The following is a 25,338-nucleotide window of genomic DNA, read 5'->3' as shown; positions in this document are numbered from 1 at the left end:
TACACAGCTGCCGTTGGTCGGCTTGGTGGATTATCATGCTCCTGTTGTGGAGTCTGAGACTCTGGGTGGATGTTCTGGGACTGTGGAGACTCAGGGTGGATGGTTGAGGGCTGTGAAGACTCAGGGTGGATGTTCTCAGGCAATGAAGACTCAGGGTGGATGTTCTCAGGCAGTGAAGACTCAGGATGGATGTTGTCATGATGTGGAGACTGAGGGTAGATAATCTCAGTTTGTGAAGACTCTGGGTAGATGTTCTCATGGTGTGGAGGCTGACGGTGGATGTTTTCAGGCACTGAAGACTCAGGATCGATGTTCTCGGGCTGTGGAGACTCAGGGGGTATGGTCTCATGATGTGGAGGCTGAGGGTGGATGTTCTCAGGTTGTGAAGGCTCGGGGTGGATGTTCACATGGTGTGGAGGCTGAGGGTGGATGTTCTCGGGCTGTGGAGACTCAGGAGGGATGGTCTCATGATGTGGAGGCTGAGGTTGGATGTTCTCAGATTGTGAAGACCCGGGGTGGATGTTCTCATAGTGTGGAGGCTGAGGGTGGATGTTCTCGGGCACTGAAGACTCAGGGTGGATGGTCTCATGATGTGGAGGCTGAGGGTGGATGTTCTCAGGCTGTGCAGGCTGAGGTTGGATGTTCTCCGATTGTGAAGACTCGGGGTGGATGTTCTCATGGTACGGAGGCTGAGGCTGGATGTTCTCAGGCTGTGGAGACTCTGGGTGGATGTTCTCATGGTGTGGAGGCTGAGGGTGGATGTTCTCATGGTACGGAGGCTGAGGCTGGATGTTCTCAGGCTGTGGAGACTCTGGGTGGATGTTCTCATGGTGTGGAGGCTGAGGGTGGATGTTCTCGGGCTGTGGAGACTCAGGGTCCATGTTCACAGGCTTTGAAGACTCAGGGTGGATGTTCTCATGCAGTGAAGACTCAGGGTGGATGTTCTCAGGAAGTGAAGACTCAGAGGGGATGTTTTCATGATGTGGAGACTGATTGTGGACGTTCTCGGGCTGTGGAGACTGAGTTTGGATGTTCTCAGGTTGTGAAGACTCAGGGGGAGTGTGCTCATGATGTGGAGGCTCGGGGTGGATGTTCTCATGGTGTGGAGGCTGAGGGTGGATGGTCTCAAGCAGTGAAGATATAGGGTGGATGTTCTCATGATGTAGTGACTCAGGGGGGATGTTCTCATGGTGTGGAGGTTGAGGGTGGATATTCTCATGGTTTGAAGATTCAAAGTGGATGTCCTCAGGGTGGAAGTTCTCCTCATATTCAGGCACAGTGTCAGACACACGAGTGAAAGGAGAATCCTTCTCAGGAGACAGGGAGAGACTGTCTCCTGAGGTAACCATCGCTGTGACAACCGGAGCAGCCGTAATCGTGGCGACGGCGATAACTTCGTCCTTAGCCAAGTCTTCCTCTGAGAGATCGACAGCTGGGAGCGTGGGCATCTCAGGCTCTGTGTCATCCACATGCACCTCTAGAACCTCAATCTCCTCTGGATCTTCAACCGGTGGCTTTTCAGTCATAATTTCAACATCTGCCGGGGCAGCACTAAGAGGCTCAGATGCAGATTCCGTTACAGAAACAACCTTCCCCTCGGCAAAGGCTGGTGTTGCTGTGCCGGTGTATGCAGTGTCTGGGTCTTTTGGAGCTTGGTGCTTGTTAATAACCTCCATCTTTTTCCCTTCGACAACAGGCTTCTCTGAGCTAGCTGTTGCTAGGGTTGACGGTCCAGCAGTATGCACCAATTGCACTGTTTTCTCTTCCTCAGACACATCTATATTTATATTCCTCTCCTGGAGCTCGCTCACTGCTTCTGTCGGCCCGACTGAAACAGAAGCCAGGTCTGCGGGTGTGTACAGTTCAGGAGAATCTGTAACAACTGGGGCAGTGGTGAATGGTTCGGTGACCATGAACCCATCGTAGACACCAGAGGCCTCCAGCGTTTGCATGGACAGTTCTACAGCCAGGGTCTCCATGGTCCACAAGACAGGGGCCTGGGTGGTGCTTGCATACCGTGGGTCTGTGCTCATGTCTTGTGTGATCAGAACTGGGTCCAGAACTGGTTCGAGGGTGCCTGTGTCCGGTGCTGGTCCCACTAAAGTAGCAACTGTTGATCTAACAGTTGGAGGTTCGGTGGACTCAATTCCCTTCACACTGGAATCCTCCTCATCAATTGGACTTAGGAAGACGACAACCTCCTGTTCCTCTTCAGTTTCCTCATCCTCCTCCTCCTCTGTCGCCTCCAAATCTGGCGGCGGGAGACCCTCCAGGCCTCCGACACCATCCCTGAAGAACTCTGGGGTCTCTCCCGAGGTCACTGCTGGCCCCCAGGTCCACACTCCTGTTCCAGGCCCGTCTCCAGAGAACCCAGAGCCAGAGCCGTCGCTTGGAGTGCCCTCGGCTGTGGCAGAAGGCTGCGGGTCAGCGTGTAGAACTTCGGAGGAGCTAGAGGATCCGACAACATGGTCCCCTCTGGGGCTCTCCGATTCTGCTTCTGGGAGGTTGCTGAAGAGAAATCCCTCGCCCTCAATGTTTCCATTATCTGCAAAATAGGAAAGCACATGGAAAGGATGAATGGAGATGTTCTACCCCAGCAGAGCAAGGCTACGTCACAGAAGCTGGAAAAGAACAGACCTCCAAATCTGGAAAATAAGCCCATGCACATTTGAGGTTATGTAAATGTACTGCACACTGAGAGAGAACGTTCTACTGAGAATATGAAAACCTTCCATTTCAATCAGTTGGAGAGGTGCACTGATGACTTAAGTCTTTGTGCAAATGACATCAATAAATATATTTATATTTATCGTCTGCAATGTCAATGTTTATTGATGCACCACATCAACATATTCACAAATTCAACCTTTCAAGCTCTGGTAGGTTTTTCCTTGTAGGCGTATATTTTTTCAGTATCTGAAACATGTTCTAAAACCTCTCTAAACAGTTACTTTGTTTGTTTGGAAACAACATGCCGCATCACGTTCAAATCCTTGATGCTGGCCTACAAGACAGACACTGGATCTGCACCCACACACATTGCATCACGCATCAGGCCATACGCCCCAACCCGCTCTCTGAGGTCTGCAATTGAGCGGTGGCTGGTGGTGCCTCCAAGGCGTGGAATGAGTTCTCCATCCAGACTCTTTTCACGCATAGTGCCACAATGGTGGAAGGAGCTCCCCAGCTTGTTACGATCTGCAGAGACACTCACAACCTCCAAGAAACACCTGAAGACCCTGCTCTTTCAGGAACACCTGAATACCTGATCATATCTTAGCTATGACTAACTATTCTTGTTCTTATTGATGTTGACTAGTTTTAAGTTATTATTTTAACATAATTCAATAACATACAGTATGAGCACTTATCATATTGCAATAACTTACAAAAAATACAAAAAATTACTGATAACAGTATTTTTATTCCGATTCCTTACAGCTATCTTGCACTGTCTGGTTGAATTTAGAAACAGGTGCTCATGCACTTAAATTTGAGGTTGCTCCAATGGTCGATGTATGTTTTGATAGTTTCTACCTCTCATGTAAGTCACTTTGGACAAAAGCTTGTGTTAAATGAATAAAGATAAATGTAAATGTAAATATTATGAATGCATGTTATAATCGTAGGTGCACTCACTGCCCTGCTGGACACTGCCTGCTTCCGAGTACAGAGTCTTGTCTTGGTCAGGAAGTTCCGGTGTCACCAAAGGCACCGTGCTCTCCTCCAGTGCAAAGACGTCGTTTTCGCTCGCCATCGCATCCGTCTGCGGCACCTTCCAGGAGTCGAAGGCGTCAAACAGAAAGTCATCCTTTTTGAGGAAAACCTCAGTGTCGTCTGCTTCCTGTGCAGGAGCGTCTGGGGGCTTCTCGGCAGCGAGGACGTTATCCTGGGGAAGGGTTCAGAGTTCACAGCTACTGTAGCTACTGTTGTATCATTCCAATTCTAGGCAACAGCAAATTCCAGGTCTATATAAGAGCAATTTAACCTTGAAATCCAGCAATTAATATTTTTAGGTTTATTTCATTCTGATTTTCAGAATAATCAAGATTTTAAGGTTTATCTTTTTTGGTGTATTGCCTATTGTTTATTGCTTATTTTTAGGTTTATTATATATTTAGTATATTCTAACTTCTAATCTATCTATCTATCTATCTATCTATCTATCTATCTATCTATCTATCTATCTATCTATCTATCTAAAAACTATTGATTTGTACAGCAGGTCACAGGACCAGACCTCCACTGTCTCTCAACATCATTGTAAACAAACCTTCCTGGTTGTCTTCCAGAGCATCAATAAAGTATTTTTTTGTTTTTTTTTATTGCTCCCCATGCAGAGAAACGCTATAATGAATGAAGCTCAGCTGCGCTTTAGTTTAACTAGCTGTTGCATCTGTGCACACATAGCCTGAAAGATGACTCAGAACATATTATCTTAGCCAAAACGGGAACGTAAATCAGTTTAATGAGGATCCTGGGAGGAAGGTTCGAATTGGAGCCAGTGTTTTCAAATGAATCATATATGAGGAAAGCAGAAGTCCAAAAATCAAAGTTATCAGAAACAAATCTGGATCAGAAAGACAGGGACCGAGGTTTCTCGTGAGTTAAAAAAATGGAGGAATAATGACTTCCCCTGATCTGAAATCTTTTAAAACATTTTTAACTTATTTGTTTCCGGTGTGTATATCACTCTTAAAATGAATGGCTCTTGTAACCGTTGCTCAAAATTGTTACGATAGGGCTCGGCGAGTTTAACTGTTGTTATGGACTATGGGCTATGGACTCCAGTCACCATTTTTGGAGGATCACTACCATTCAATCGCATAGAGAAATAGCTAAAATACACGAAATGTACAAAAATGGGGAAAGGAAGGGAGAAAAAGAAGCGTCGAGGTTTCACACACGATGATTTTCTGTGGCAGTTGTTCACCTAACAGGACTTCCAAGCATCTTTTAAATCTAAAATAACGACCGACATTCACAGTCAATGGCAGTGATCCCCTAAATATGGGGCTTACTCCAGCAATGTGATGTCATCTCCCCAAGCTCTATTCATTACTTATTTTTAGTTGTAATTTTCTGGTTTGTTGTTTGCTTTGTTTTTTTTATAGTTAATTGTTAGGTTATTGTATATTGTATTTTTTTTCTATCTTCTAGTTTACTTTTAAGTTTGTTTATTATTTTTTAGGTTTCTTCTGCTGATTTTTGTTCATTTTAGGTTTTCATTTATTAATCATTGTTTAGGTTCTAAATTTGATACATTTGTGGCAATGTGACTTTTACATCACTTCCTGTTGATTTTGGCCAAATTCCACATTGGCGGGACTGCCAAAGTAAAGATTAAGGAAGACAATGGAGGCCGGTGGAACGTTTAGTGAGGTCTTACACCCATGTCACATTTGGGGAGATGCTTCTGTCCAAGTAAAAACAGGAAGGCACATCTTATAAAGTCATCAAAACGTGTTCTCTATAAGTTTTCTGAGTCATTGTTTGATACTAGTGTAGAGAAGGGACTCACCATGCTGTTGTAGGCGGAAGCCGGTCGAGTTGTAGGTTTCCCAGCGAGCAGCTGGTTTTCCACTATAGAAAATACATAAATATATGTAAATATGTACAGGTAGATTTAGAAAAAAATGAGTTAATTAATTGGTTTCTAGAAGCTAATGATGATGATAATAATAATAATAATAATAATAATAATAATAATAATAATAATAATAATAATAATAATAATGAATATAGCTGCAGGCAGGAATACATAGGGGCCCGTTTATTTGTTTTAGGTACGTGTTACAGTTATTATGAAAGAACTTGCCAATACTTAACATTTTCTGTCTTTTCATTTGAATCTATTTATCTAATTATTTTTGACTTTTAACCAAATCTCGTCATTGTTATAACTTACCTTGTTGTGTGTACATGTGGAGTCTCAGTGACGGTAGGGAACGTTGTGTCTCATGTGCATCAATTATGACATATTTACGTAGGTTTATGTACATACAGAGAGTTACGATAGTAGTCTAACTTACTTAATTTTAGTGGTGACTTTTTTCCTTGGATTACATTTTCGATAAGTTATTCCATGAAATACGACAAACGTTGTGGTTTTTCTGTGAGTAATACCCATTGCACGGCTTCTATTTTTCCGACAGCTTGCTGGATGTTGAACGCATCACTCAGTCGCACATTCGAGTCGACTCGGATCTAAGTGGTCACAGGTTTTTGTGGACTACTTTTTTTTGTATTTTTCATGAATCTGGAAAAGTAATAGGAACACGGAGATAAAATATCAATTGAACAGATGCACAGACATCTACCCTGTAGGAAAGTACATATACCTGTATACGTAAATCCATAGTTGGTCATGTCGAGTCACAACAGAGTGACGCAGAATCTACAATGCACACTGGACATGGTGCCAATGGACATTCTGAATCAGAACCTGCACATTTATAGTAAATAGTATGATGATGTCATAAAGTGTCTTACTGTAAATCTCATCTGGTTCATTTTGTTTACAAATAGTGGCATGTCAGTCAAGCAGGACCAGCCAAATATTGGGATCAAATTTGGGTGGTTTCTCCACTAATATCTGCTTTGTAGGTGGATCGATTTGGATGAAACCACGAGATGCTTGTGACATAGCTGTTCAGACCACACCTCAACTGTGTTCATAGCTGCATTGTTGTGCTCCAGATACTTAACCTGGTTGGACATATTTTGGACATTTTGGCATTAAATGCATTGGACCATGCCTGTGATATTGGTCAAATTTGGTCGGTTTTTCAATAATTTCTGGTCCATATATGGATCGATTAGGATGAAACTTCAACCAAGAGGTGTTATTGTGACATAGCAGTTCAAACGAGACATCTGCTGTTCTTCTGTATCAAATTGTTTTAGATTTCAAAATTCTGAAAATTTTCCTGGAACAATATTAATATTAATAATGAAAAAATATATATATATAGATATATTTTTTCTTTATTTTTATTTTATTTTGTTCTAACATACTTTCCAATTTCTAATATATGCACGGCCTCAGTTGGTTGCAGGGTGTGTGAATTTCGTATCGTGCCTGGAGGAGCCAATGATCCATGTAAATTCTGTGTTTTTAGATACATTTGACTAATAAACAAAAGATTTCTACCCAATGGTCTGATGAAAGTCCAAAGCCATAACATTTTCCATCTGCTCTTTCAAATTCCTCAGACTGATGAACCTATTTTGTGTTATGCTGCTCGCTCGCTGTGTCTGTCTTGAGAATTTATTTATTTAGTTAAAAAAAAAAGATAAAAAAGAAAATACCAGATTCTTTTTGTTGCCAGTACTCCATAAAGATTCTCCATGAAGATTATTTTTAAATGGTCTTAATTTGGAAGAATTAAACACATAGAAGGAACTGGAACCTGTGGATCGTACCATTCTCAGACCCTTTGTCCAGGGTGGAGTTGCTCAGGAAGTTGTCCTTGTGCAGCGCCTCTGTGATGTAGTTCCTGAAATCGGTGATGGTGTAGATGACCGTGGGCTGTTCGGCCGCCCCAGGGAAATTCTTCTCCACCATGTTGTTGTGCATTGTGATGAAGTCCAGCGTGTCGTTGCTGATGCCAGCGCTGTCTACCTCCAGGGTGATGGCATAGTGCACCACAACCACCAGACCCCTGAGAACCACAGAGAGACCACAGAACCAGGAGGTGAGACCGGAGCAAACTGACATCTCTGGAATAAGAAGCCAAAGCATGAAGTTTAACCTTCAACACTGGCAGAGTGACAGCTATATTTAGAGAAACGTTCCACTCTGTCTCTCCTCCATTAGTCGAAGAGTTTCTAAGCTACAGAATAAAATGAGCTCTCAACCAGCTCCCTCCATGAAGTGGGGCCACGTATATCACTTGGAGAAAGCGTGGAAGCGAGGAGAAGGTTAAGGAGCTAGGACACATTCTGGGAAAATAGGAGCAAAGTGTCGCAAATCAAAGTAGGCCCCCCAGTCTAGGCACTGGGGGGCCTACTAAAAGTTAATAAAAGTTAGTAGACATTGTAGGTGGTAGGAGACAGTGTATGAGTTAGGAGATATTTTGGGATATAGTCAGTCTAGGGACTAGCAGACTTTTTAAAAGACAATCTATGAGCTAGTAGACTGTCCAGGAGCTAGGGTGAGGGGCGAGGGTGAGTATCGGTTATGGGGTAACGGAGAGGCTCAGGGACGCGCAGAGGAGTCGCCTATAGGAAGTGCACTGGTCCTATACCCACACACAGCGAGCGAGTGGGCATGTTGATAACGACGGCCACTCCTTCGTGCACGCTCTTTTCTGCTTGTCTCTATACAGCATATAATATATGTAAAACAAGTATAATGTTGTTATTATTATTTTAATTGTGCTGAAAACTGGGACAATTTGGTAGGGAATGTTGAAAACCGGGACATTTTAATGTTTTAAAGATATCCGTCGGGACTCGGGACACACATCTCGAAAGCGCGGCGACTGTTCACTGTAGGTCAGTCTATGAATTAGGAGGAGTTGTAGGAGCTAAATGAAATTATGGGAGCCAGCCAAGAAGCAAGATGTCAGCCTCAGGACTAGGAGACCAAAAAAAGAAACCCATCTATGAGCTAGGAGACAGTGGACAGTTTAGAAGCTAGGAGACATTCTGGCAGACAGTCCAGGAGAAAAGCATTAGTCTAGAGACTGAAAGACCTTCTAAAAGACAATATATGAGCAGACAGATAGTCTAGGACAGTCATGGACAAACTACGGCCCGGCCCCAAGACAATTTTATCTGGCCTGCGAACATACATCATAATTAATAATATAACTCTAGAACAGCGGGTTCTTTTCTTTCATTTATCAATGGCGCAGCCCAATGTGGCACATCCTATTGTTTGGACTGATGAGCCATCAGCCTCCATCACCAGAGACACGTGGAGTGGAGCGGGGAGGCAGGTATCAATGGCTCTGCGGAGCCTGAGAGAGTGTCTGAGCAACTCTCCCCTTGCAGGAGTGCAGGATTTATTATTTACAAGTAAAGTATTTACACAAAAACATCCAATTTTTACTAAATCAAGTTCCATAGCAAAGGTAAGCAACGGGGATACGTGCGTGATGCGGCGCAGGGCTTTTTTGTTTAGTTCAATTAGGAAACGGAGAAAGACAAATACATCAAAAAAATAAAAACACACTGTTTTAATTTGTTTTGTTTGGAGACACAGGGCCGCGCAGCGGACAGGAGATCGCTCCCTCTCCATTACGCAATCCACCGTCCCGATCCAAGGCAGAACGGGACAGTCCCTTGGTTGTGTTTAACATTTTCAATTTTCGTTTCATACAAGTAGGAAACTAACGAAAAATAAAGACAAGCACGTATGGTGCACCACTGTCCAGAGGAGAAAATAACTCCACTTCAATTCTCTAAGTTATTTTTATGTTCATCTTACATACAAGTAAGAAAATAAGGAAACAAAATAAATATAAATCTTTCTCTAAATCCCCGTTCAGCCTGAATCCTGTGCTGCTTGTCAGCGTGCCGTTGAGTGCTTCAACTGATTATCAGGTTATGTAATGTATTGCTATATTATAAGCACAATATATTAGATATTACTGTTATTATGACATGATCTAAACAATCAGAATTATATCACTTTGGATTGTTATCTTCTCCAGCCATTCTCCGGCCATTGTCTGCGTAATGAGCCGTTACGCAGTGGGAGGAGAGGCAAACTTCCCCTGCTGGTACCAATACCAACAAGGTAGGTTTGTCCTGTTTGTATCCACCGACAGCGAGCAAACCTTCTCAATCATCAACGTCAACAAGTCAAAGCACAGATCCAGGATGAATGATGAGTATTTGTCAGCCAAACTGAGGATTTCTACTTCAAAAATGCTACCAGACTGACAAAGCAGGGAGAACAGCTCAAATTCTTCCCCCGGATATGTAGCATGTATTGGTGATGAGTTCTGAATATATGAAATGGCAACAACTAAATGCATTCATAAAAAGGGTTATGTGAAGGAAAAGTATTCATACTGTATAACTGAATGTGTTCTGAAGCAGAATATACAGGTTTAAAAACTAGACTGTGGAGCGAAAAAAAAGTAAATATGAAATGACAACTACTGTATATGCACTGATAAGAAAAGGAGGTTAACCTACCCGAATAAAAAAATATGGAAATGGCACTGAAACTAATCAGCTACTTATGCACTAAAGTTAAAAATATATGAATATTATAAGGAATACTTGTTTTGCAGTTGTTTATCGAGCATCGAGGAACTGAATAAATTGTAATCCCGGATTATTCTGAATCTCCCCTCACATGGTCTTTGAACCTCTACAGACAGACTGGAGACCTTCTAAAATACAATCTATGAGCGAGGAGACTGCCTGGGAGCTAGTATACAGTTTAGGGACTAGGAGACAGTGCAAGAGCTAAGAGACAGTCAATGAGTTAGGCATCAGTAGCGGCCTGTGGTTGTACTGGGCATCTCCCAGTGTCCACCAGTAGCAGTTTTCCTTCATGATTTAAATAGAAGTTACCAAACTGATGAACTGAGCGGAGGAATGAGTGTGCCCTGAATACCAGCAGATGCCAGTGCGTTGTTGAGAAATTCCCACAAACAAAAGTTAACAATGTCATTGGCTTTGTCCGCATTATTGCACGGTTTATTTTCAAATTCCAAAGCGATTATAATCTGTAACACTTAAAGGGAATGATATACGGTTTATTGGTCTCAAGTCCTCTAGTGTGATGAAGTTTTAAATATCCATCTGGCTCCATGTCCTCAGGTCCTGGTCCACCAAAACCTTGTCTGACCCATTTTCAGCATCCTTGTCCCTCTCAATCTACCACTGCCTGTCTCTCTCTATTTCCCTATGTAAGACACAATCTTTCAAGGTTGCGACATCTTCATCTCTCTTTCTCCTCATACTCATCAGTTAACAGGGGAATGCATCCTCAGGGTGGATTCTAGAGCAACCAAAGTTTTGGACCGAGTGTTCATATCAATGCACTTAAAAAAGCAGCATTGCTGCTTAGTTTATGGCTGATAAAACATAGTGTAGCGTTCCACCCAGCGCTTCTAATAAACACAAGGGGTGATAATGCTGTAGTCCAGTGCATTTATTGTATAACAGCATACGCTACTGTCGGCCGTAACCATGCCGAAGAACAGACCCGCTCTCTCATCCCCCTGGCACCGATTCCTCACTTCTGATCTCACCCTCCCCCCTTGAGCATCTAAGGGTTAGGTACCACAACACTGTAACAATAAACTCATCAATAACACACTTTGAACATTTTGAACAGGGTTGCTACAATATTTAAAAGGTAGCTGTAGTGTTGTTACACAGTATTATACCTTTATATACTGTATACTGAACATCTAAAGCTACAGTAAAACTTCAATCTCTCTGTGGATTAGCAGCGTTGCAGCGCGGTGTGGTGACCCCTGTGTCACGTTGCGCATGGTGCTGGCGGACTCTATTTACATTATTTCACAGGCCTCATACATTAAGAGGTCATCCCAGCACGGGCAGAGTTTAGGAGTCTCTCTGCGCTCGCAAAGTGAATCTATCCCTGCAGCTGGAGGTAGGAGGGTGGAAAATAGACAGTCACAGAACTTTAGCAGTAATCCCATCAGGCCTGCAGGTGGCCGGCCAGAGAGCAGGGGACTTATCCCACTTAAGGGGCGATTGGCGGCTTTAAGGCCATTACCGGGAAGCCCCTATTTACATTGACAGGCGGGTGAAAGGGGCGTCAGGGGTCATGGAGGAGGTGGAGCTGTAGGTGTAGGTGAATAACTTCAAGAGGATTAACAAACTTTCTTACTAGATAACTCAAATGAATAATTTTAAGCATTGGGATTGTGTTTGTGACCCTGAAGAGGTCCAACGCCTGATTGGAATCTGTCACGCCTGGGACAAGGGACAAGAGTTAGTGAGTGATTAAAATAAATGACTATTTTTGACAATGCTAAAGGGGAGACATGAATGGATATTTACATTGTGTCATTTTCCATGCAAGTCATACAAGTTGTAATTACTGAATTTTTCATGACTTGGCTACAATGCTGCTTCTAGGTTTTATGTGTTTGTCTGAAATAAAACTTGCAAAGACTGACTTGATTTAAAATGTGTATAATCTTTAAATGTAGTCATGACGTGTAAATCTATTTAGAAGAAGAATGATTAAACTATGTGGAAAAAAAAGTCAACCACTATTGAATCTCAATAATTGCAGAAACGTAACATTTCGTAATGCAATCGAGTTGTCACCTAATTAGGGTGATAGTAACGAATTAGGAGCTCCACGTCCATTCCTGTCTTCGCTCTTAACTCTGCGTCGCTTTGTGGCTAAAGAGGGATGAACCGTCTGCTGAGGACACGTGCTACATGGACAACGTCCAAGTCCACTCCAGCTGGGTGGACTGGAGCCCAGAAAGCCAGAGACTCACTGGTTACAACATCTTAAGATGGACAACGTTTACAAACAGTTCATGAATATGTATATGATATTTAAAAACACATGTAACAATAGTTAATATCTTCCCCTGGATCACCATACAGAGGAAGATATTGATTAATGTTGGAGTCTAGCATTTGAATAATGAAAGTTGACAAGATATTGACAGACGCATTCAGAGTTATGGGAAAATTCCCTTCGTTGAACGTTGTTTTGTTATTGCAGTAGATAAATGAGCTTTCCACTTCAGAAGACAGGGGTCAGATAGAGAACAGCACCTCCCCTGAAGCTGGCAGAGACTTGCCCTCCTCATGGATGCTGCATCTTATGGTGACCTCCTTCAGGTACTCTAGTGGAAGGAAACCATCCCTACTTATAGTACACAGCTCCCTGTTGTCCCTTCATTTCAACCCAGAGCTCACTGTACCTGCAAATTAAGTGCTGATGTGCAGAGTGTTTCAAGGAGTGTTAAAGACCGTCCTACCGTATTGTTTTAATGAGTAGCTGAGCACCCACTGTCTATCCTCTACAGCTGTGAGAGTAACACAGAGGTGACTGAAGACACTGTACGACCGCACAAACTGCTAACCAAACCAACTACTAACTCATCTTGGATAGTCACCAACAACTGTTCACTAACTACCATCGCCCAACCGCTAACTGTTTTGAATAAAGTATTACCTGCCTCTACCCCCTTGAATCTCGACCTCCTTGTATCTGTCTGCCTGTATCTCACTAATTTACAGCAAAAATCTTAGTTAAATCCAACTTTCCAAATGTCCCAAGAATGACGGCATTGCAAAACTCCTGTCCATAGTTTACAAGAAATAACACCGGGCCAAAATCCCAAACAGTGTTACGAGGCTACACCAGAGCAAAGCCCAAGACACCTGAATATTCCATCAGTAAGTCTTGGTGTCATGGAGCCCGGCATTATGTTGGACGGGGGGGTGATTATTTCAACTGTTCGAGTGGTTTATCACACCCTGGAGCGTCCTTACTCGCGGTGATCAAGACCGCTGGGCTCCCATACTCTCAGTTTGACTGTCAGCAGCTTGATGCTAATGGCACAAATGCTGCTGTGGTCCAAGTTCTACAGAATGTGACCGATGTGGTGGATCAATCTCCACGTGGAAGAACGAACCGGGGGACGGGGACGTTATGATTTGTGTATAAAGGCTCAAATAAATGAGCGTATATCAACTTAATCTTCTGACGACAGATGGGGAAAAGAACGTTTGGGAGCGGCCTTCTTCAGGGGGGTCCTTTACGATACTTTCAGTCTAATTGTCCTATCCTGAAATCCTAAAAATTATGAGATGATGAGAGTGAATGAGTGAATGTGTGACAGCTGCTCACCTCTCCAAGTCCTTCTGAGGCCTGAGCACAGCGTAAAAAAGACATAGAAGGAAAGGCATTAGGATCATTTGAAATCATATGTTCTAGTTAAATACAGGTACTCCTCACTTAACGACCTACCTGTTTAACAACTGTTCGGAATTACGACCAGCTCTCCAACCAGTGGGTATTGTTGTATTGTATTATTGTATTGCATTCTGCGTTCTGCGTTCTGCGTGCTACGTGCTGCGTGCACGGCGTCTCAGCGTCAAGCATCTCATCTCATCACCGTTCATCACCGAGTCTCAGTCTCGTTCCTGCAGTCTGTCAGTATTCACTACACTAGCGTTCGCAAATGCCACGCACCCTTACCGTGAAATAACATGGGTCCTCGCTTATTGACCAATTCACTTAATGACCTGGTCCTAGGAATGGAACTCGGTCGTTAAGTGAGGAGTACCTGTACAATATAATATAATGTAATGTGAAATATAGTACACTATTATGATATTTACTATAAAAGATAATAACATAATTATATTATTTTACAGTATATTTTTTCAGGTCAAAATGCATGTTACAATGACTGAAGTGAACGAAAGCTCACATTACATTCATCAACACAGTTGGTGCCTAATTCTAGTGTTGAACTATTTATGCTGTATTATCTACCTGAATTCCACGACGTAGACATTCTTGAAGCCTGGTAACCTGTGGAAGGTGTCTTCGATCTAGAGGTTGGAAAGAAGAAATAGGTTAAATAAGTACTGAGGCCTCAATAGTCTTTACAACTCTGTTTCCCACAACGGCTTTAGAGGCAGTGACTTAGCTTCAATAACAAACACACAGTCAAACCCAGAACAACATGTATGTAAAAACAATAAACTTTATAAAGTGTAGATGAAAGCATCACACTAGGCAAGTGGAAGTCTAGCGTCCTTAATAAAGACACATTCCATGTGCTCCAAGCCCTTTACTACCAACATCATGAAATCTATATTGTCCACTTCTTCCACTAAATACTCTCTGTAGAAAATTCTAAGTTATTCATGACACCCTACATAGTCAAATCGACATAGTTTACTATTGCCAACATCGTAAAATCTATTTAGTCCACAACGTCTACTAAATCAAATCCATGTAGATCACTACACCCTACATATTAAAATCTATATAGTTAACTACACCCTATACAGTAAAACAAATATAGTTTACAACTCCCTACATAGTAAAATCAATATAGTTCCCTACTCCCTACATAGTAAAATGTATATAGGTCACTGCATTGGGGTTCAAAATTTTGTTCAAGAGCACAGGGACGAATGCAGGACCTTTCATTGAGGATGAAGACCTCACATAACTTCTATAAAACATTTTTACAATGGAGCCCTCCTATTGTTGTTCCATTAAATATTCATATTCTCCACCTTCACCTCATTACGTGAGCTTGACCCTCATATGAAGTCCCTGAAACGGCTTCCATCCATGTTCCATCAATGGGAAACCCCAAGTGCTCTTGGGAAACACCAGCGCTTTGCCAAGAGACTTTACTGCCGTCACACCGACTCATTTATCAAGTTATTGTGAGTCACTCATCTGTAATTTCCATCCAAACCCCCCTGCGTGCTTTCTCTGTGTTTCTGTCAGGGACACAGAAATCTAGATTCAAAGGCTGGAAACTACCTAATGTAGCAGAACACAGGGAACTCCATCAAACTTGGCCAAACAGCTGAACGTGAAGTTCACGCAAAACTGTAAGGAAGGTTTTTAATGGAACGATAAAGATTCTGTCGGTCTGACCGCGTCTTAATCTGACGTGGTGAAAGCGCTTGCTTTTGGAGTGTTTGATCATTCTGCTTTAAGTCAGCAAGTGAAATGATAGTGATCTAAAGTCTGTAGAGGTTTGATAGAATTGACAGTTCGCATTTTGGGCTGTTGTGAGTGGCGCCAAATAAAGCCTTTACTTGAGGGGAGAGAAGTCCTGAGGGGAGGAGGAAGGGGAAGGAGGGGAGGGGAGGGAAGAAGGTGGAAGGAAGAAGGCCCACAAACCCCAGCAGTCCGAAAAATGTCCCATTGGACATGGAAGCCCTAACCCTAACCCTAACCATCTCTAACCTTATGCCTAAACCTAACCATCTCTAACCCGACATTATTCGGACTATTGGGGTTTCGGAATAATGGGCCTTCGGAACAATCAGCAGTCCCCGGGAAGAAGAGGAGAGGTGAGGGTGAGGGGAGGAGAGGTGAGGAAGAAAAAAAGGATAGGTGAGGAAAGGAGGAAAGGACATAAGAAATATAGCCTTTATTTGAGAGGAGAGAAAATGAGGAGGGATTGAGGCAAGGAGAGTTGAGGAGGAGGAGGAGGGGGAGGAGGAGGGGAGAGAAGGAGATGTGAGGAGGAGAGGATGAGAGGAGAGGAAAAGTGAGGCGAGGAGATGAGGGGTGGAGGAGAGGCGAGGAGGAGAGGGGAAAAGGAGTTGAGAGGAGAGGAGGAGCGGATCCACCCTGCGAGTCTGAGAGATGATGATAGAGAGGTGGCGTGAAGGACAGATGGAGAGAGGGCTGAAGAGCTGGAAAGAAGATTAGGGAGGAGGAGAGCAGAGAAGAGAATGGAGGCAAAGATTGAGAGCTTTTAGGCAGAGACAGAGACCCAGAGGAGGAGCAGGAGGAGGTGAAGGCATTCTATCATACCCAGCAAAACTAGAACTACAACTGTCCACAGAATAACACATGATATATCTTCCTTTCAAAACGCAAGCAGAATGGCGTATGTTTCTCATATAGGATCTCTAGTGGAGGATGTTTTATCCACCAGAGTACAGTTTACTTCAAGCATTACTAGTATTACTAAATATACCTCTACCTAATTATATGCTATGCGTGCCTTTTCAGGCTCCGCCAAGACACTGAAGCCAGAGTGACTGGGACCTTACCCTGCGTGTGAAATGTCTTGAGAGCTGCTGGTACTCAAAGCTACTTGGGTCTCTTAGGGCATTGTTGAAGGTCTCCCCACTCAGTCTAATGCTGAGCTCCAACACCTCGTCCCTCAGGGGCCGCGGGGGCCGCAGCAGGGTGTCGCCTATCTCGTTGCCGATCTGAATACACAACACAGACACAGAGGCTTCCTCCCTCAGAGCTAAACATGGCCGCTTTCACTTTGTCACATATGTTAATCCACAAGAAGGAGAAAAAGAAGGCAAGTGAATGGGTTATCTATGGGAAATAGATAAAAGTTATAACTGAAAAGAATTGAACTTGTAATTCTGTTTAAATGCACTACTACTACTACTACTACTACTATTACTAGTATCAATAAATAATTATCATTCCCAATCTCCTATTTTCTTACCATTTTCTGCTCTTCCTCATCCAGACCAAAGCCGTTATTTCCCAGGATGTCGTCATGTGTCTCCTGGAGTTTCTCCGTAGGAGCCTCAGGAACCAAATCTCGGAAGTTTCCATTGTTGTACTCCAGGGCGTACTTGGTTGTGACCTCCAAGGACATGCCAGGGGTGATGTCATCATGAACATCTGCCGCAGATTCTTGCCCGGTCTCCACGGTGACCTCCCCAACATCAGCGGGTGGAATATCCTCTGATGAACCGGGTGTGATTTCCACAGGGCTCTCTGGGACCATTTCTTCTGCCTCCTCTGCTGCCTCCTCGGTTTCTTGGGAAATATCTCCAGCATCCCCTGGGTTTCTCGCTGTTGGCACTGTCTCAGTGCTGTCTTCACTTGAGTCCGCATCTTCCTCAACACTCTCTGGGTCTAGTGGGATTTCTGCAGTGGATTCGCTGTCCAAGGATTCACCTCGCTTCTCAAACTCCAAGGTTTCTCCGTCTGAGGTGCTCTCAGGGCGGCTCACCGTCTCCACTTCTGGAGCCACCTTGTCCGGAGAGTCTTGGGAATCCTCCCTGTGGACCTCTGTGGTGGGTTCTAGTAAGGGAGCTTCCGATGTGGCTTCTATCCGGATCACCTGAGTAGAATCTTCTAGGCTGGTGTCTGGAGTGATCTCTGTTGTGGTGTCCTGTGGGAGTGTCACTGTCACTTCAGGAGAATCTTCTACCTCAGGTTCTGTGGTTATTTCAAATTTATTTTCTGGTACAAACTGCTCTGAATCCTCTGGAATCACCACATTTATTGGAGTTATCTCCTTCTCAGAGTCTAGCAATGTTTCATCTACAGTCTCTGGGTAAAACTTCTCCGTGACTTCTACTCCAATTCCCACCTTCTCTAAAACCTCTACAGCTCCTTCTTGTCCTCTATCACCAGGATCCTCCTCTCTTTCTGCTTCCTGTGTGTCTTCTACGGTGGCTGCGGGTGATTCAGTTCCTTCTACTGCAGTTTCCAACCAATCATCTACTCTGTCTCCTACAGCTCCTACAGGAGCTTCAGTAATTCCTTCTTCAACTCTATCAGGCGTTTCATCATCCAAAGCTGCAGTTGCTTCTTCTGCTGCTGCCTCAACACCATTTTCTTCTACTCCTTGAATCTCTTCTGTTGTCTGAAGTGGTTCTCCTTCTATCATTACTGTTTCGATATCTGCATTTAGCTCCTTACCCACCTCAGGCATTGGACCTCCTTCAGCCTCTTCAGCTCCTTTTTCTTCTGTTGTTTCTTCAGCTGCAGTCTGTAGGGGTTCTTCTTTGACTGTTTCGGTTGTTACAGCAGGAGACGGATCTGGTTCTTCTGGAGTAGCCAATTTGGTTTCCTCTATTTGGACTTCTCCTGTTAGTCCCTCATCAGGATACACTAAAACTTCTTCCATTAACTTTTCTACTGCAGTCTCACCTGTCGTGTTTTCTCCATCTGGCATTCTCTCCTCTGCCTCTTCTGATAGCATTTCCTCAGTGACCAGTAGAATATCGTCCTCATCTTCATCTGGGAGTAGCACGACAACAGGCTCATCAGTAACGTCTAACTTCAGCTTGACTGGATCGTCTGAAGCTCCATGCTGCACAACATTTTCACCAAGCTCTAAGACAGAGCTCTGAGAGGGAATATCTGTGTCCATCTCTGAGATAGATTCCTGCTCTGGAGCCATGCTCACAAGCTTTTCAAACTCTTCTTCTACATCTATTTCTGTCATCAAGAAGACTGTTGGGGTGGTGCCTGAGATGACTACAGGTTCAAATTGCTTGTCAAAAATTGTAACATCTGGAACCTCCTCAGAAATGCTTTCATGACTCTGCACAGGAACATTCTCATTAACCTTCTCTGGAAGGGTCTCATGAACCTCCTCTGGAAGGGTCTCATGAACCTCCTCTGGAAGGGTCTCATGAACCTCCTCTGGAAGGGTCTCATGAACCTCCTCTGGAAGGGTCTCATGAACCTCCACAGGAATGCTCTCATGAACTTCCACAGGAGTAGGCTCAAGGACCTCCTCAGGAACATTCTCATCAACTTCCACAGGAACCTTCTGAGAAACCTCCGGAATGTCCTGTCCGTTTCCTCCCAGTTCCTCCTGAGTTACATCCACCACTTCTGGATATATAGGAGGAATTGTTTCCAATGTGCTGTCCAGCAAACCTTGTACTAAGGTTGCATCCTCTTCCACAACATCATAACTAAAGGTGATATCTGTAGTGACCTCTGAAAAGATTTCTGGAATGTTTCCACCAGGTGGATCATAAACAGGTGTCTGTGCTGTCCCTTCAGCCACGTCCTCCAAAGAAACGTCCGGTATGTATTCCTTGTACGTTTCTGTGACAGACTCCAACTCAGATTCTGAATGACCCTCTACATCCTCTACAGTTGCTTCTTGAGAAAGTTCTGGAATTACCTCAGATTCCAGCTGTGGAACACCTTTACTGATGTATTCAGGGGTGACGTGAATCACCATTTTCTCCACCTCTGCCTTCTCATCTTCACCTCCAGCTGGTATAGAGGCAACCGTGTCCGCCATCTGAGCAATATCATCATGGGGCTTCTGGGTAATGGAGTCAATGATCACTGGGGGAAAAGCTACTACATCCTCTGGGGTCATAGCAGGCCGTTCCTCAACAGCTGTTGTATCAGGAGATTCTGCCAAGGGAACTTCTTCCCGCAGTACTGTAATGACCTCAACTAGGCCATGTGAGGTTACATCACCTCCAGTGTCCTGGACAGTGCCAGGGTGATCTGGTGTTGATACGATCGCAGGGCCAGAGGTTAAACTCATTGGACTTCCTGTGGAGGGAGACTCCTCAAAAGGCCATCCAATCGGCGTGAGAAGAGGGGTGTCAGTGCTGTGCCCAATGTCAGGTGGAAGATAACCGTGCACAGCTGTGATTGTCTCTCCTCCGACAACGCTGATGTCTGAAATATCACAACAGGATAGAACATATGGATGGATTAGCGATTAAATTCATTGAAATAAATCTTCATACAGTATTCATGTTATCAAGATTATGATGATATCATGAATGATTCACGAGTCACATGTGCCAACTATGACCCAAAAACAATGGTCAGACAGACAGACAGACAGACAATTTGATTGTTCTATCCATAGACCTATAGACAGACAGATGACAGAAAATAAGATGAAACGATCAGTGAAATTTGGTCAAGATCAAGCCCTGGTTGGTGAACTTGTCTCCTCCCTCTCCATTGACCAGACTGATGACTGTAAATAAGCTTACAGGTCTATTCTGAGAGTGGAGCCTGCTGGCTAAATCAGGTTGCTTTCACCCTGAGTCTGGAGTTGTCAATAAAAACATGTTTGAAAAAAAAGACCATTTAAGTTCAACAATTCACCTACAATGAACAATCTACAAAATACAGTCGACTCGTAATTTTTAGACAGTGTGGGGTTGTTTGTAGTATTGACACTTTGATGAATTCCTTCATCGTAGACCTGTACATGGTGAGACAGACTGGGTGTGTTTGTAGACTGTGTCCGTGCAGAGTGGTTTACCTGGCAACGCCTTCTCCTCTGACTGCTCAGTGTGGACCAACTTCTCCGTGCTGCGCAAGAGAGAAATCCAAGACTCAGTTAAACCAACACCTCCACCAACTAGCAGGGCTGGGAACAGTATGTGTGTGTGTTTGTTACAGTGTTTGTAACCAAAATATTAAGGACCGTGTGACCGTGGAAAACCTGTGTCTTGGCTCAGCGTCACAAAATAGAACAGTTTCAGGTAGCAGTTTTATCAAGTGAGGCAAGCTTCATGGAAAATAGTTTTTTTTTTTTTTACATTTCAATTAATCAACCATAATTAATCAATTGATCATAACTAATCTTCACCTTATAAAGTATGATTTACTTTGATTTTTATAAAGGTAATTTTTTTTTTATGGTAAGTAAGGAAAGTGAGACATGCAGGTCAGAAAGTATTTGGACCCCTTCCACATTTTCCGCATTTTGCTTCAGTAAATTGCAGCCTTACTCTGAAATGGATTAAATTAAATACTTTCAGTCTACACACAATACACCATGATGACAGAGCGAAAACACAATTCTTTGCAAATTGAAGTATTCAGACCCTTCATTCAACGCTTTTTTTTTTTTTAAGCTTTTTTAAACCTTTGGCAGTGATTACAGCCAGGGTACGATGATTCAAGCTTGACACACCTGTATTTGGGGAATTTTTCCTATTCTTCTCTGTAAATCCTTTCTTTTTAATTTTTTGAAACCTGTGCCGTCAGCATGCTGGGCATACAACACAGAGTATTTGTATGCCATTGCATCTAGGTTAGAGTTAGTCTGCAAGTACAGTTCAACTTCTGGACCAGCAAAGCTACTCTTTATTCATTCTTTAATCATCAAGAACGGCTGCAATAACACTGTCCTGTGGACGACCTGTGGGATGAAAAGAGCACAGCTTTTTATTACGGTAAATCCTCTGTAAATCCTTTCAAGCTCTGTCAGGTTGGACGAGGAGTGGTACTGCACACTTATTTTCAGATTTTTATTTCTCCAGAATGTTATTTCTGGTCTAAGTCCAGGCTCTGGTCTACCATTCACAAAGTTGTCCATAAGTTTTTGCTGTATACTTAGGCTCGTTGTCCAGTTGGATGGTGAAACCTTCACCCTAGCCTGAGGTCTTCATCAAGGATCTTATATCTTAAAGTTGTACTTTGATCTGTTCATCTTTCCCTCAATCCTGACCAGTCTCCCAGTCACTGGCCCTCCAACTCCAGCAAGGATCTCCGTGGTTCCAAACCTCTGCCATTTAAGAATGATGTGTTGTGTTCTTCTGGAGCTTTAAGGCTTCAAGGCTCATTGGAGATCATGACTTGGGTTTTGCTCTGACATGCACTTACTTTTACTGTCAACTGTCAACTGTTCTGTTTGACTCGAATTGAGGTGAAGAAACATCTCAAGAATGATCAATGGAAACACAATGCACCTGGCATAAATTTCAAGTGTCATAGAAAAAGTGATCTGAATACTTGAATGATATTTATTTATTTATTTATTTGTTTGTTTGTTTGTTTGTTTGTTTATTTATTTATTTATTTATTCATCCCTTTTTTTTTAATAGATTTCACTTTGTCATCAATCAATTTTAGAGTCAGGCTGTAAAAAATGAAGGCATCTAAATACTAGCATGAATGCACTGGAAACATAAATAAATGAAATATGTTGAAGTTTTTCATGGTATGATCGTTGGTTTTCACCAATGATTTTTACCAGTTAACCCGGGCAGGGTTATGGGTCCTATCCCACGAGTAGCTCAGTGGGCAGAGCAAGACATACCGTCTAGGTATTTTTCTCGCACTAGTCTCATCACATGCACAAGCAGTTATGATTCATCTAGCTCGGACATTCTCAACCTTGGGGTCGCGGCCCCACCCAGAATCACAAACCAACCCGGGGTCACTTAATATGATCTGGTTGATATATTTTTAATAAAAGATTGTGTTAAATAGGTTTGAAACACATCATAATTCCTCGGTTACCCATTGAGAGCTCCCACTATGCTCTATAATATGGTAACAGTTGCCTAATATGAAATATGAAATATTGAAATGAGGAATATAGGCACTTTTTCATGATTTTTGGGCCAAAAAAAGGTTGAGAACCCCTGATCTAACTGGTATCAGAATCTAAAACCCAGGTTAGCAGGTTATTACATGAGCTCCCACCCAGCATGCCTACCTGCATGGAGGGGGACCGTGGGTGGCGGGCACACTGAGGGGGGATGGCGGGATATGAGAGGGTGAGAACACAAGCACCAAATCAAGCTCATGTGACAGGAAACAGGAAAAGAGGTGGAGTAAGTCGCTCACCTGTTCAGTGTCGCCGCCATTTCTACTCTCTGAAACAACGAGGGACAGAGTTAGTTTACTGGTGAAAGTCTGGATTTCTTTGACTTTTGAACCATTAGCATTAAAAACAGTTTTTATGTACATTCATGTATATTAAAGAGGCCCAATTATGCTTTTCCTTATTTTCAGTCATATACAGTATATGATGTAACAATGTTGACTGTTCATATTAGGTTGGCCAAAGTGTCAAATAAAGAGGTAAACTAGTGACAAACTAATAAACAAAACGCTCAGGCTTTCAACCGTTCTGAAGGCTCGGTTTTTAAAGGTTTTTTTCTACTCTCTGCACGAACTGACGTCAACTCGTCACAGCTTTCTTTATATGGTCATCTGCTCCATGGGATCCGCTGTGTGTTTTCTCCAAAACAAAACCAATAAAAATGTTTTTATTGCAGATGTAGTTTTTTAATTTAATTTTAATTTAATTTTATTTTATTTTTCGACGTATACATGACACAAAAAATCCCTGCATGCGAGAACCCTAGTGTGTTGCTGTGCAGTGTCTGTGTCCCACAAGCCAAAGTTGGAGCAGACTTTAAATGAGGACTTGACGCTGGATTGCTTATTTCTTGACTCAAATTTGCTCAGAAACAGATTCTGGTGGACTGATAAGATGAACAAAACCCGGAAGCCATGCTCAAATGCCATTGGCTCACAGAACTCGGAACTTGTGCTCAAGCGCTGTTGGCTCACGTAATTTGTGGCCTCGGGAGGGTGGCTCTACCCGCTGAAACAGAGCATCAGCAACACAATTGGATTTATAGAAATGTTAGGATGGCTGTAATGAATAAACTCAGTGGTATTTTCAGTAAAAAAAAAAACTTCAAAAACATGTTTTGGGGACCTCAGGGACCTGTGTTAACCTGTGTAAAAAGGAGCGTAATAGGTCAGACCAAACCACTTTTACTGTATGTCTACAAATGTCTACCTTTTACAGATACAGGTTCTGTTTTCAAAGGAAAGAGGGTACAAATTGCATAACGAGTATACGTATGATGAGTTACAATTATAAGTGACTTCAGGAAATGAAGTCCCATAATAACCTTCACACTCCTAACAGGATGGACAGACAGACAGACACACAGACAGAGCGATAGATAGATACATAGATAGATGGATAGATACATAGATAGATAGATAGATAGATAGATAGATAGATAGATAGATACATAGATAGATGGATAGATGGATAGATGGATAGATAGATAGATAGATATATAGATACATAGATAGATGGATAGATGGATAGATAGATAGATAGATAGATAGATAGATAGATAGATAGATAGATAGATAGATAGATAATATACTGTATTGTTTGGCAGTATTACTAGAAAAATTAGTCATTAGTCAATCAGTCATCCCATGACTTTGGGGCGTCGCAGGGGTGATTGAGGAGTCTTGGATCTCCCCAGTTTTCGATCGTGTGCTGTGCGTATTTGGGAGGAGAAGCTGCGGCCGGTCCATTCCTGGATGTTGTCCAGGCCAGAGTTTTCTCTGTCTGCCTCTTCGTCGTTTGCCTTCTACTGTCCCCTGTAGGATGGCCGTTGACAGGGAGTTGTGTGGTGAGATGCGTCTGTACCAGGTAGGTTTGCGGTGCTTGGCAGTCGCGAGTAGTGGTTGCTGTTTTCTAGCACGGGTGGTGATTAACTGTCTTACATATTCTGTTGTCCTATGTTCCATGTACGAGAGGCGGGGCATTCTTCTGTCGCACTTGTTCTCAAATCCTGTATCCTGCGTTCGGTATCCGCTGTGGGTGTTCAACTCTCGCATGATTTCCTGACGAAACGGAGGCTGCATATGGGTCTTCCTCCAATGGATACGGAGGTATGGAAGTCTTGTAGTGTCTCCTCCATGAGGTTTTCCGGGAAGACTTTGAATAGAACCGGAGAGAGGAGACACCCTTGACGAACGCCGATGGTTGTCTTGAAAGGTTCACCCAGGTGGTTATTCATGAGAGCTGCACTGCTTGAATCTTTATAAAGTTTCTGAGCATCTGCCATAAACCTTACACGGTCAAAGGCATTTCTGAGGTCAATGAGGTTGTGCTACAGGCCACACTGGTGACGGAGGTGCTTCTCTCGCATCTGATATTGAAAACTTGTTTAGTGGTACTCCATTTTGGTCTAAATCCTGCCTGTTCGTCTGAAATAATTTCCTTGGCCATTTGTTCAGGACGATCCATAGTATTACTTTGCTAGCATCACAGATACAGTAAGGCTGACTGCTCTGTCATTTTGGAAAGTCTTAAATTTCCTTTCTTGGTGATAGTAATAATTAAGGAT

The sequence above is a fragment of the Zeus faber genome (genome assembly GCF_960531495.2).
Source record: "Zeus faber genome assembly, chromosome: 2".
NCBI classification, from domain to species: Eukaryota; Metazoa; Chordata; class Actinopteri; order Zeiformes; family Zeidae; genus Zeus; species Zeus faber.
Note: the sequence above shows the minus strand (reverse complement) of the source record.